Genomic DNA, 10,570 nt, shown 5'->3' with positions numbered 1-10,570 from the left:
CAGACATCAGCAGGAGACACTATGGGGTTAACAACACTTTATTGCCACAGGGAGGTGCGCCTATAATGCACCTGTCCTGCTTTTTATCTGTTCTCTGCCAGTACATGTGCAATGTGAATTTCTTTGTTCATTAAGCTTACAGAATATCTCTAGCACATCCGTACTTCTATTTTCTTTGTTCTAAATCTTATATAATTGATGAATGGGTACAGCAATTATTTACTGCATACTACAAACATGCTCTGATCATGGCCTCTGATCATGGGTCCCATGGTCTTAACTCATCTCAAGGCCAGCTCACAACTGATATCATTTCAATCCTAAAACTTAAGATTAATTCCATTCAGTCTGTTTCAAATATTTGTGTGTCTATGAATTTTGATATACAATACATTTGGATAAAATCCTCCAATGCATAGTTACCCAGAATTTCTCTAAAATGCCCTAAAATAGAAAGCAATCAATAATATGCAAAACTAGAACTAAAAAGTAGAAGAGTATCAGAATTTGGACGTAGTATATAACAGCCTTAAGGCTTATAGAAATGGATTGAATAAAACCTAGCAAGAATTTAAATTTCCCTGATCTCAATAAAATGCACTTGTCTGAGAGAAGATATGCAAATATTGGTTTCTTTTCTCACCATATATTCCCATACTTAGAATCCATTTTCTCTACCAACCAGGAGAGACAGTGATCCCCTATCTCAACATTGGTATATTAAAAATAATGAGTATTTTTATGTAGCTTTATTTATTTTTGTGAACAGGAAGTACATGCACATAACACACAATTCAAGGGCACAGAGTTAAAATCTTCCTGTTTACTAGTCCTTAGCCAGTCAGTTTTGCTCCCCAGAAGCAACTGCATTGCAAATAATGTCTATGAATAACAAACCATGTAAGTGTTGTTTTTAAAAGAATAATCAATAGGCTTTAGTAATTTTTAGGTGTCTTTCTTTGTCACAGTGAGTCCAATATTTTAAGAGGAACTTCGCATTCTGGTTAAGTGAAGGAGGTCACCCTCAGGCCTGGTTCCCCAGTTATCCTGTAAAAAACAAAAAAAGAAAGAAATTTCTGTATAGAATTTACAAAGACTATGGTCCTAGCCTCTTGCCAAAATTATCTATTTTCTCTTCTTCTCCAGCAAGCCTATCTATTTGAGACAGCTTTTTCTACCTCTCGTCTTCTCTAACTGGAAAACAATGTCAGAGACTAGAGGCCTTCAGCAGAAGAGATTTCTGGCTTGGATTGTTGGCTCTTATCCTCTTACTTTTTGTTGTTGTTGTTGTACTCTTTATTTATGAATAATTTCAAATGAAAAGAAAAGTAACAAAAATTACACAAAAACTGCTTTATCTGCATGAATTGAGAGTAGATTGAAGATATGATATTCTCATGATAATTGTACAGTAACTTTTAGACATGATGATTACCAATTCATAATTAGAGCATTATGTCTAAGGACCAGGACATTCTCCTACATATCCACTGCACAACCATCATGTTCAGGAAGTTAGTACTAAGACAGTCATACCATCTAACCCTTAGATTCTATTCAAATTCCATCAAAATTTGCAGTAATAAAATGAGCAATTCAAGATCATGCATTACCTTTGGTTTTGATTTTCACTAGTGTCATTCAGACTAGGACAGTTCCTTAGAATTTTGAAGACTACAGGACAATCATTTAGTATAATGTCCTTCAACTTCAGTGTGTCTTATATTGCCTCATAATTACATTCCTGATTCATTTTATGCAACTTTGGCAGGAATATAACAGAAATGATATGGCGTTCTTATTTCAGCATATTAAGCTGCACACAGTTTCTATTTTTCCTATCTTGGGTGGAATTAATTTTAATCACTTGAGTAAAGTACACTCAGCCAGAATTTAGCTCTATAAAATTATATTTAATCACTGTAAACTAGTGTCTAGCAGGAGTTACCTAAGGTTTTTTTCAGCCTCTAACTTCTGTGAGTAGTCAGGGAATACCAAGCCTAATTTTTTTCTATAATATGTTTCCTTTGAGTTATGTTCAATTCTGAAGTAAAATTAATTGATTCATTCACTCAATAAAAACTTAAGTGTTTACTATAAGTCAAGTACTGTACTAGGAACTAGAGTTTTGCATGTGCTGTGAAGAAATAAGGGATAAGTCAATGTCCATACAGGAAGAGCAGACATGCATCTCACTCGACTCTTGGCTCAAGAGTGAAGTGTTTAGTTTTAAAAAAGTAAGAGATGGCTCTCATCCTTTGGTGGAAAGGGGATCAGGGAGGCAAGGAAACTCATATAAGGTTTGGTCAACAAGTCAAGAAAAGGCATAGGTGCTTGTGTTCTTAGAGAAGAGAATGTAGGCACTGGCATGTTCTGCTGGATGTGGCCCATTGGAAGGAGTCTTCACCCCTACAGGTTTCCCTTATTTTAAATAAAGTGTGAAGTTTTACAGTCACAACCTGCATTGCAGCTACTGCTGGGCCAGATTGTTTAAATTAAAGTGCTTATTGTTGAAAAATGACCTCTGGGAAATCTGAGTATCCAGGAGCACTTGGAGACTTGGGTGGCCCTGGTTAAGGTAGATTTAGCAAATAAAAGCACAAGAAGCCCAGTTACCTCTAAATTTCAGGTTAACAACAAATATTTTTAAAAATATGCATTGTGAAATACTTGGGGTCTACTTATACTAAAATATTATTTCTTTTTTTTCTGAAATTCAATTTTAACTGAGCATTCTGTATTTTATCTGTCAACCCTTCTTTATGGATGAAAAAGACACTATTGCAGTAAGTGTAGCCCCACTCCTGATAGGAGAAAAGGAAGTCTCAATTGCTGTTATCCGATTGTCCAGACAAAGCAGAAAGAGCATCTTGGGTCATCTATGGACAATTTTTCTTATTAAGTCATAAAGAATTAAAATTAAACCTAAAATCTTTGCATATTTGTCCCTCCCAAAAATGCATATTATACAAATGTTTTCATAAATTTCTATCTTCTTAACTGTATCTGATTCTATTTTCACAGACTTAATTTTGTAAGACATACAGCTATATATTATATAATTTACTATAAGTTTATTTGGCTTGATTTTGTTTTTATTTAAATAATTCTATCAACATTGAAGAATACATGTCAATGAAGAAATCATTCCCCTTTTCTCAGGATCATGAGTGTATATACTACAAGTTCAAGTGGTAAAGAAGGTAAGAATGGAGGCTATGGCTGACACATTTTTACCCACCAGATACATATTCTTTCCCCTTCCCCCAAGTTCCTTTTACCTTACATCCTTGCTAACAGAATTCACAAATTTTTACCTACATTTCAGCTAGGTATAGACATATCCTTTAAAATGAAAATAGAAAAGTTTAGGTATCCTAAGCAAGTTTTTTTTTTCCTTCCTAATAAAGAGAATTTCAGTGAGAAACTACCCTTCATTTCTTTGGAGGCAGAGTAACAAATGTGGTGTCAAGACCACATAGCTATCCAGTGATCCTGGAGGAAAAGACAGAACTAAAGTCAACAGCTGAGGTTGATTGAGAAGAATATGAAAAACTTTAGGGCCTTGATGACATAACTCTAGTGCTAAGTTAATCAGACCTCCTGGGTTCTTGTTATATGAGGTAAGGTATGTCCTTATTTCTTAAGTCATTGTCAGTTGGATTATTTGTTACTTGCTGCTGAAAGAGTTCTATCTGGTTCTCATCAGCAACTATGCATGATGATATTTACTGACACATCCATCACTCTGCCAGGTCCTTAGATTTAAAAAAATCATTTTTATGCTCCTACCCAAGAAACCATAAGAGGTTGCTTAAGATCTTCTACCTAGGTTCTTCATATAGCATCTGTTTTTTTCTGGGTTCTCTAGCCCTTCTTCTCCCCCTAGTTCTACCTGAAAAACAAAATATGTTTCTTCTGCTATTAGAATGTTCAAAACTTTCTGGGATATATATCTCTCTCTTGGACCTTGATTATAGGACAGGAAAATAATGACTTGTTTCAAAGAAAATCACTCGCATCTACCCACTACTGCTTACTTACATAACCCTCTCATTCTAGCTTCAACTTGGATATTATTTTTCCCAGTTTGAAGTGCCACTTCACTCTCTGTGTTTCTCTATATATCCTTTCAAAAGCCTACAGTTTATAATCTGGATTGCCCCTAATCTCCTCAAAGACTAGTCATGTGAAATTCAAACCTTAGAAGAAAATGCTTTAGGCTGACATATTTTTCCCTGGATTAGTGATCATAGGATAGTTGAAATGGATGAGGTGACAGAAAGGATCAGAAGATATCAGAAATAGTTTCATTAATATTTCAAACTTATGAACCTGACACATACACACTTAAATTTACAAAGTCATTCTCAACAAATTATCTTACTGTCTTCATTCAGTCCTAAGTGTATGTGTCAGGGTGGGGCGGAGGAGGGCAATTCCAGTGTATTTTTCAAAAGGTTTTGGAAATAGGAAGATATTTCTATTCATTGCAGTTCATTCTCTGGTAAGCAAAATTGGTTATATATTCAACCATTACTACCACTTTAAAGCTTCTTAAGTTTAGCTATCTTTCAGCCTAAATAAATATATGTTATATTCTATTGAAAAGACTAATTTTGGAGGTATTTTATAAGATACTTGTCACAAGTGCTTCTGAGACTTTGCCCCTATGTTTAATAATAGATGAGTAGGATTAGGAGAGATGTAATTCTGCAGTTTTATTGGTTAGAGGCAAAGTTCATTGGGAAGAGGTTGATCTTTTGGGAGAATTGAGAGTATGGGAACCACCTAAATGGGCCTTTGGTGATACAAATGTGAAATAAGATTCTCTTAATTAAAATAAGGTTTTGAAACTATATCAAATTGCTTTACATATTAATGTCTAAAACTGTTTTCCTCTGAGCAAAATTGACTCCTTCCAAGAAGATTATTATTCTACTGAAGTCTCTTATTATACAAGGGATGAAAGGCTTGTTTTCCCTCACTTTACAGTGAAAGAAGAATTGAGCAACTAAGCTCCAGGTCAGCTTTAACACCACGATTTATTGAAGAGGCTATTTGTTTTCCATTGTGTATTCTTTCTTTGTTATAGATTGATTGACCACATAAATATGGGTTTATTTCTAGGCTATTCTGCTCCATCAATCTATGGATATGTTTTTGTGCTAGTATAATAGTATTTTGATTACTTTAGCTTTGTAGTTTAGTTTGAAATCAGGGAATGTGATATTTTCAGTTTTTTTCTTCTTTCTCAAGATTATTTTGGCCATTTGAGGCATTTTGCATTGACATAAAATTTTAGAATTATTTGTTCTAGTTCTGAAAAATATTGTTTTTATTTTGATAAGGATTGCATAGAATCTATAGATTGCCTTGGGTAGTGTGGTCATTTTTAACAATATGAATTCTTCCAAACCATGAACATAGTGTCTCTTTCCATTTAATTGTGTAGCCTTTAGTATCTTTTATCATTGTCTTATAGTTTTCTAAGTACAAGTCTCTTCCTTCCTTGCTTAGATTTATTCATAAATATTTTATTCCTTTTGATGCAATTGTAAATAGGATTGTTTCTTTCATTTCTCTTTCTGATAGTGAATTGTTAGTATATTGAAACACAATAGCTTTCTGTATTTATATATTTCTATATTAATTTTGTATCCTGCAACTTTATTAAATGCATTTATTAGTTTTAGTAATTTTTGTTGGCATCTTAAGTGTATCCTGTATATAGTTTATAGGTTTAGTATAGGTTTCCTTTCCAATTTGGATTCTTGTAATTCTTTTATTTGTTTGATTGCTGTGCCTATGACTTCCAGTACAATGTTGAATAAAAGTGGTGAGAATAAGCATCCTTGTCTTGTGCTTAATGTTATAGGAAATGCTTTTAGTTTTTCCCCATTGGATATGATGTTGGTTGTAGGTATGTCATATATAGTCTTAATTATGTAGAGGTATGTTCCCTCTATATCCACTTTGCTGAGGATTTTTTAGCAGAAACGAATGTTGAATTTTGATGAAAGATTTTTCTGCATCTGTTAAGATGATCATATGATTTTTATTCTCCAATTTGTTAATAAGATATCAATTGATTGATTTGTGGATATTTAGCCATATTTGCATCCTTAAGATAAATCCCACTTGATCGTGGTATGGGGTTCTTTAAATGTATTGCTGGATTTGATTTGCTAATATTTTGCTTAAGATTTTATATCTATGTTTCTCAAGGACACTGGCCTGTTATTTTATTATATTAAAACGTGTTTGTCTGCTCTTAATATTTGGATGATGCTGGCCTCATAGAAGGCATATGGAAGCTTTTCTTCCTCTTCAAATTTTTGGAATAGTTAGAGAAGAATAAGTGTCAACTCTTCTTTAAATGTTTGATAGAATTTTCCTGTGAAGTTTTCTGGTCCTGGTCTTTTGTTTATTGGGAGTTCTTTTATTACTGATTCAATCTCATTATAGGTAATCACTCCTTTATATTTTCTATTTTTTTCCTGAATTAGTCTTGAGAGATTTTACATTTAGAAATTTATTTTTTTCATTTTAGCTTACATAATTAGTCATAGTAATTGCTTATGATCCTTAGTATTTCTGATGTGTTTGTTGTAATTACTCTTTAATTTCTGATTTTATTTGGGCCCTTTTTTTATGTGTCTGGCTAAAAGTTGTTCCATTTTATTTTTTCAAAAAACCAGCTTTTAGTTTCACTGATATTTTATATTATTTCTTTAGTCTCCATTTAATTTATTTTTGCTCTGATGTTAATTTTTTTTATTCTATTTACTTTGGGTTTTGTATGTTCTTCTTTTTCTAGTTCCTTTTGGTATAAGGTTAAATCATTTAAGTTTTTTTTGTTTCTTGAGATAGGCTAGTATTGTTATAAACTTTCCTCTTCAAAGTGCTTTTGCTGTGCCCTATCAATTTTGTATCATCGTCTTTCCATTTTCTTTTATTCCAAGGTATTTTTGGATTTCCTCATTGATTTCATCACTGATTCATTGGATGTTTAGTAGCATATTTTTCACCATCACATGTTTATGTGTTTTTGCATTTTTAGGTAGTTGATTTCTAGTCTCATACTGCTGTGTCTGAAAGAATTGCTTGATTTGATTTCAATCTTCTTAAATTTATTGAGACTTGTATTGTGGCCTAGTATGTGATGAAACTATAGATGTTTCATGTGCATTGACAAGACTGTGAATTCTGCTGCTTTTAGCTGGAATATTCTATATGTATATCTGTTAAGGCTATCTGATCTACCATTTTGTTTAAAGTAAGTGTCTCTTTATTGATTTTCTGCCAGGATGATCTACCCATTTATGTAAGTGGGATGTTAAAGTGTTCTACTATTATTGTGTTTCTGTCAGATTCTTCCTTTATGTATGTTAATACTTGCTTTATGTATTTAAGAGTTTTTATGTTGAATACATACATTTTTTACAATTGCTATATAGTCTCACTGAATTGATCCTTTAATTATTATGTAATGTCCTTCTTTGTCTCTTGTAACATTCTTTGTTTTATTGTCTGTTTTATCTGATATAAGCATTGTTATCCCAGCTTTCTTCTCATGTCAATTTGCATGGAATACTTTTTTCTAAACTCTCATTTTCAATCTCTGTGTGCCTTTAGATCTGAAGTGAGCCTCTTGTAGACACCATATATATATATGTCTTGTTTTTGTACCTATTTAGCCCCTCTGTGTCTTAGAATTGGATTATTTAATCATTTATATTTAAAGGAATTATTGATGGATATGTACATATTGCCATTTTGTTAATTATTTTTTATCTACTTTTGTAGGGTTTTTTTCTTATTCTTTCTTCCTCTGCTACTCTCTTCCCTTGTGATTTGATCAGTATATTTAGTGTTTCGATTTTTTTTCCTAATACTATCTATTGTAGATTTTTGGTTTGTGGTTACCATGAAGTTCATGTGTAACAACATATATATACATATACAGGTTGGTGAACTGCTAAATAGAACTCATTATAACAAACCTGCATTTTACTCCCCACTCTCAAGTTTAATGTTTTCAGCATCATATTTTACAACTTTTGTTTTTTTGTATCCCTTAACTACTTTCTGTGGATATAGATAATTTTTTACTTTTTTCTTTTAATATCCCTACTTGCTTTATATACTACCTTTACTATGTGTTTGCATTTATAAATGAAATGTTTCCTTTCATAATATTTATATTTCTAGTTGTAGTCTTTTATTTTCTGCTTAAAGAAGTTCCTTTCCCATTTCTTTTTAAGCTGGCTTAGTAGTGCAGAACTCTCAGCTTTTCCTTGTTTGTAAAATTCTTTATCTCTCCTTTAAATCTGAATGATAGTCTTCCTGGGTAGAGTGTTAATGGTTATAGTATTTTCCCTTTCATTATTTTGAATATATTGTGTTACTGCCTTCTGGCCTGCAAAGTTTCTACTAAAAAATCAGCAGACAATATTATGAAAGTTCTATTGTATGTAACCAATTGCTGCTTTTAAGATTCTTTATCTTTAATTTTTCCATAATTTGGGCCTCTTTGGATTTATCTTTTTTCTGGACTCTCTGACTTTCTGTGCTTTGTAGACTTGGATGAATGTTTTCCTTCCCAGGTTAGGGAAGTTTTTTGGCTATTATTTATTCAGATAAATTATCTGAGTCTTTCTCTCTTTCTTCTTAGTTTGCATCATTTCTCATTCTGCTGTCTTCTAGTTCACTGATCTGTTTCTCTGTATTATGTACTCTACCAATGATTTTTCTAGTGTATTTTTTATTTAAGTTATTATATCCTTCAATTCAGTTTAGTTCTTCTTTATATTTTCTAGTTCTTTGTTAAAATTCTCATTGGGTTCATCTGTTCTTTTCAGAAGTTCATTGAGCATCTTTATGATCACTATCTTGAACATTTTATCATGTAGATTGCATGTCCCCATTTCACTTACTTGTTCTTCTGGGGTTTTATCTAGTTCCTTCATTTGGAATATATTCCTCTGTCACTTTGTTTTACCTAAATCTCTGTTTATTTGTATGTATTAGGTATGTCATTCATGTTTCCTAATCTTAGAGGTGTGGTCTTATGTAGATGTGCCATTGGGCTAAGCAGCATACTCCCCTCTAGTTACCAGAGCTATATGCTCGATGGGTGCCACCTATGTAGGCCCTTCAGTTGTGACAGTGCCAACTATGGGTGTGCTGCTAGAAGGGGTTGACCCCTTGCCTGGTTGGCTGTCTCATCCTGCCTTATGTAATGGCTGTCAGTCCACTGGAAGGCAGACCTGGATCCTGGCAAGGCTGTCTGGGGTGCCTGAGCTGTCCTAGGGCTCATGTGGGCCTGCTGGTGGGAGGAGCCTTGTGCCTAAAATACATACTCAGTGTATTGGTTAAGTTTTCATTCTTAAAACTTTAATAAATTTGAACATTTAGTTTTTAAAAGTATAGTCAGAATGGCTACATGACCGTAGAAGAAAAGAATGGCTTGTTATTCAGCTCCCTTTTAACCAATCAAAATGTATCGAAAAACCAATATGCTAAAACAAAGAGAATTAAATAAATATGATGCTACATAATGTAATTACGTTGGAATGCAGTGTGAGTATTCTTTGACAATACAAGAAAGTAATCACAAAATCTCTAATTTAAGCACTGTTTAATAACTCCATACATAATTACTGTCTAATAAATTAAATTATAAATGATTATACACAAACAATACTAAACACTTCACAGACACATATTTAAGTGTACAAAATGTTATAGATTAATGACTGTGGCTTGTTCTCAGAATTCTGACTTCTAATCTCTTATCAACTTTATTAAATCACAACTAATATATATTATGACCTCAGAGCAAAGGAAAATTTGAAGTGACATATATAGTAGTCATATGCTTCCTTCTGCCTCGTCCAAGTATGACTTCTACCACAGAAAGTCTTTCAAACATGTGGATGTGATTGTGATTGTGATTGTGGATGTTTTGTGGGTCAGCTAAGTCTTTTTTACTTTTTTGTGTGTAATACTGTGTCTTTATTATTTTTTCTTCTAGTTAAAGATGCTTTGATCATTTTTAAAATTTATTTGCTGCCTAAAATTTCCTAGTAGCTATTTCATCTTTGTCTCCTTGAAGATACATATAGAATAAAAATTTCATTGCAAGATAATATTGAAATTCCAAGAAATAATTCTCTACTAAAAATGATTAAAAATATTTGGATTGTTCTTTAGTCAGTGGTGGTTCCTCCTTTAAGTGTTACTTTTGGTTCAGTGGTGCTACTAATTTATTTTTGTAAATGCCACATGTATTGTGTGTGATCTGTTCATATTGAAGTTTAACCTACCATTAAGATATACTTCATATTCCATTCAATTCAGATACTTGCTTCCATAATTACGATAAAAGGCTATTTCATTTTCATGAGGGTCAAATATGTGGTGCTATGACTGATATCCCTATTTTTCTCATATCACAGATCCATAACACAAGCAAACACTGTTAATTCCTATTGTCAGAATATATCCAGATTCCATAACCTAAAATCACCACCTAAATACCAACACCCTGATAAACAACACAGAG

The 10,570-nt window shown here is 32.7% G+C and overlaps 1 long non-coding RNA gene across 1 annotated transcript in view; it reads right to left on the bottom strand.

Annotated features, from left to right (window-relative positions):
• Positions 1-734: 734 nt before the first annotated feature.
• The window catches only part of LOC140685468 (uncharacterized), a 38,517-nt gene continuing 28,681 nt past the window's right edge, over positions 735-10,570 (bottom strand). Inside the window, exon 4 of the long non-coding RNA XR_012058703.1 lies at positions 735-1,047. This is a non-coding gene — a long non-coding RNA (uncharacterized lncRNA). The remainder of the gene's footprint in view (positions 1,048-10,570) is intronic.

The sequence above is a fragment of the Vicugna pacos genome, chromosome 14 (assembly GCF_048564905.1).
Source record: "Vicugna pacos chromosome 14, VicPac4, whole genome shotgun sequence".
Taxonomy (NCBI): Eukaryota; Metazoa; Chordata; class Mammalia; order Artiodactyla; family Camelidae; genus Vicugna; species Vicugna pacos.
The sequence above is the reverse complement of the archived record's forward strand: the minus strand, read 5'-3'. Positions and strand labels throughout refer to the sequence as shown.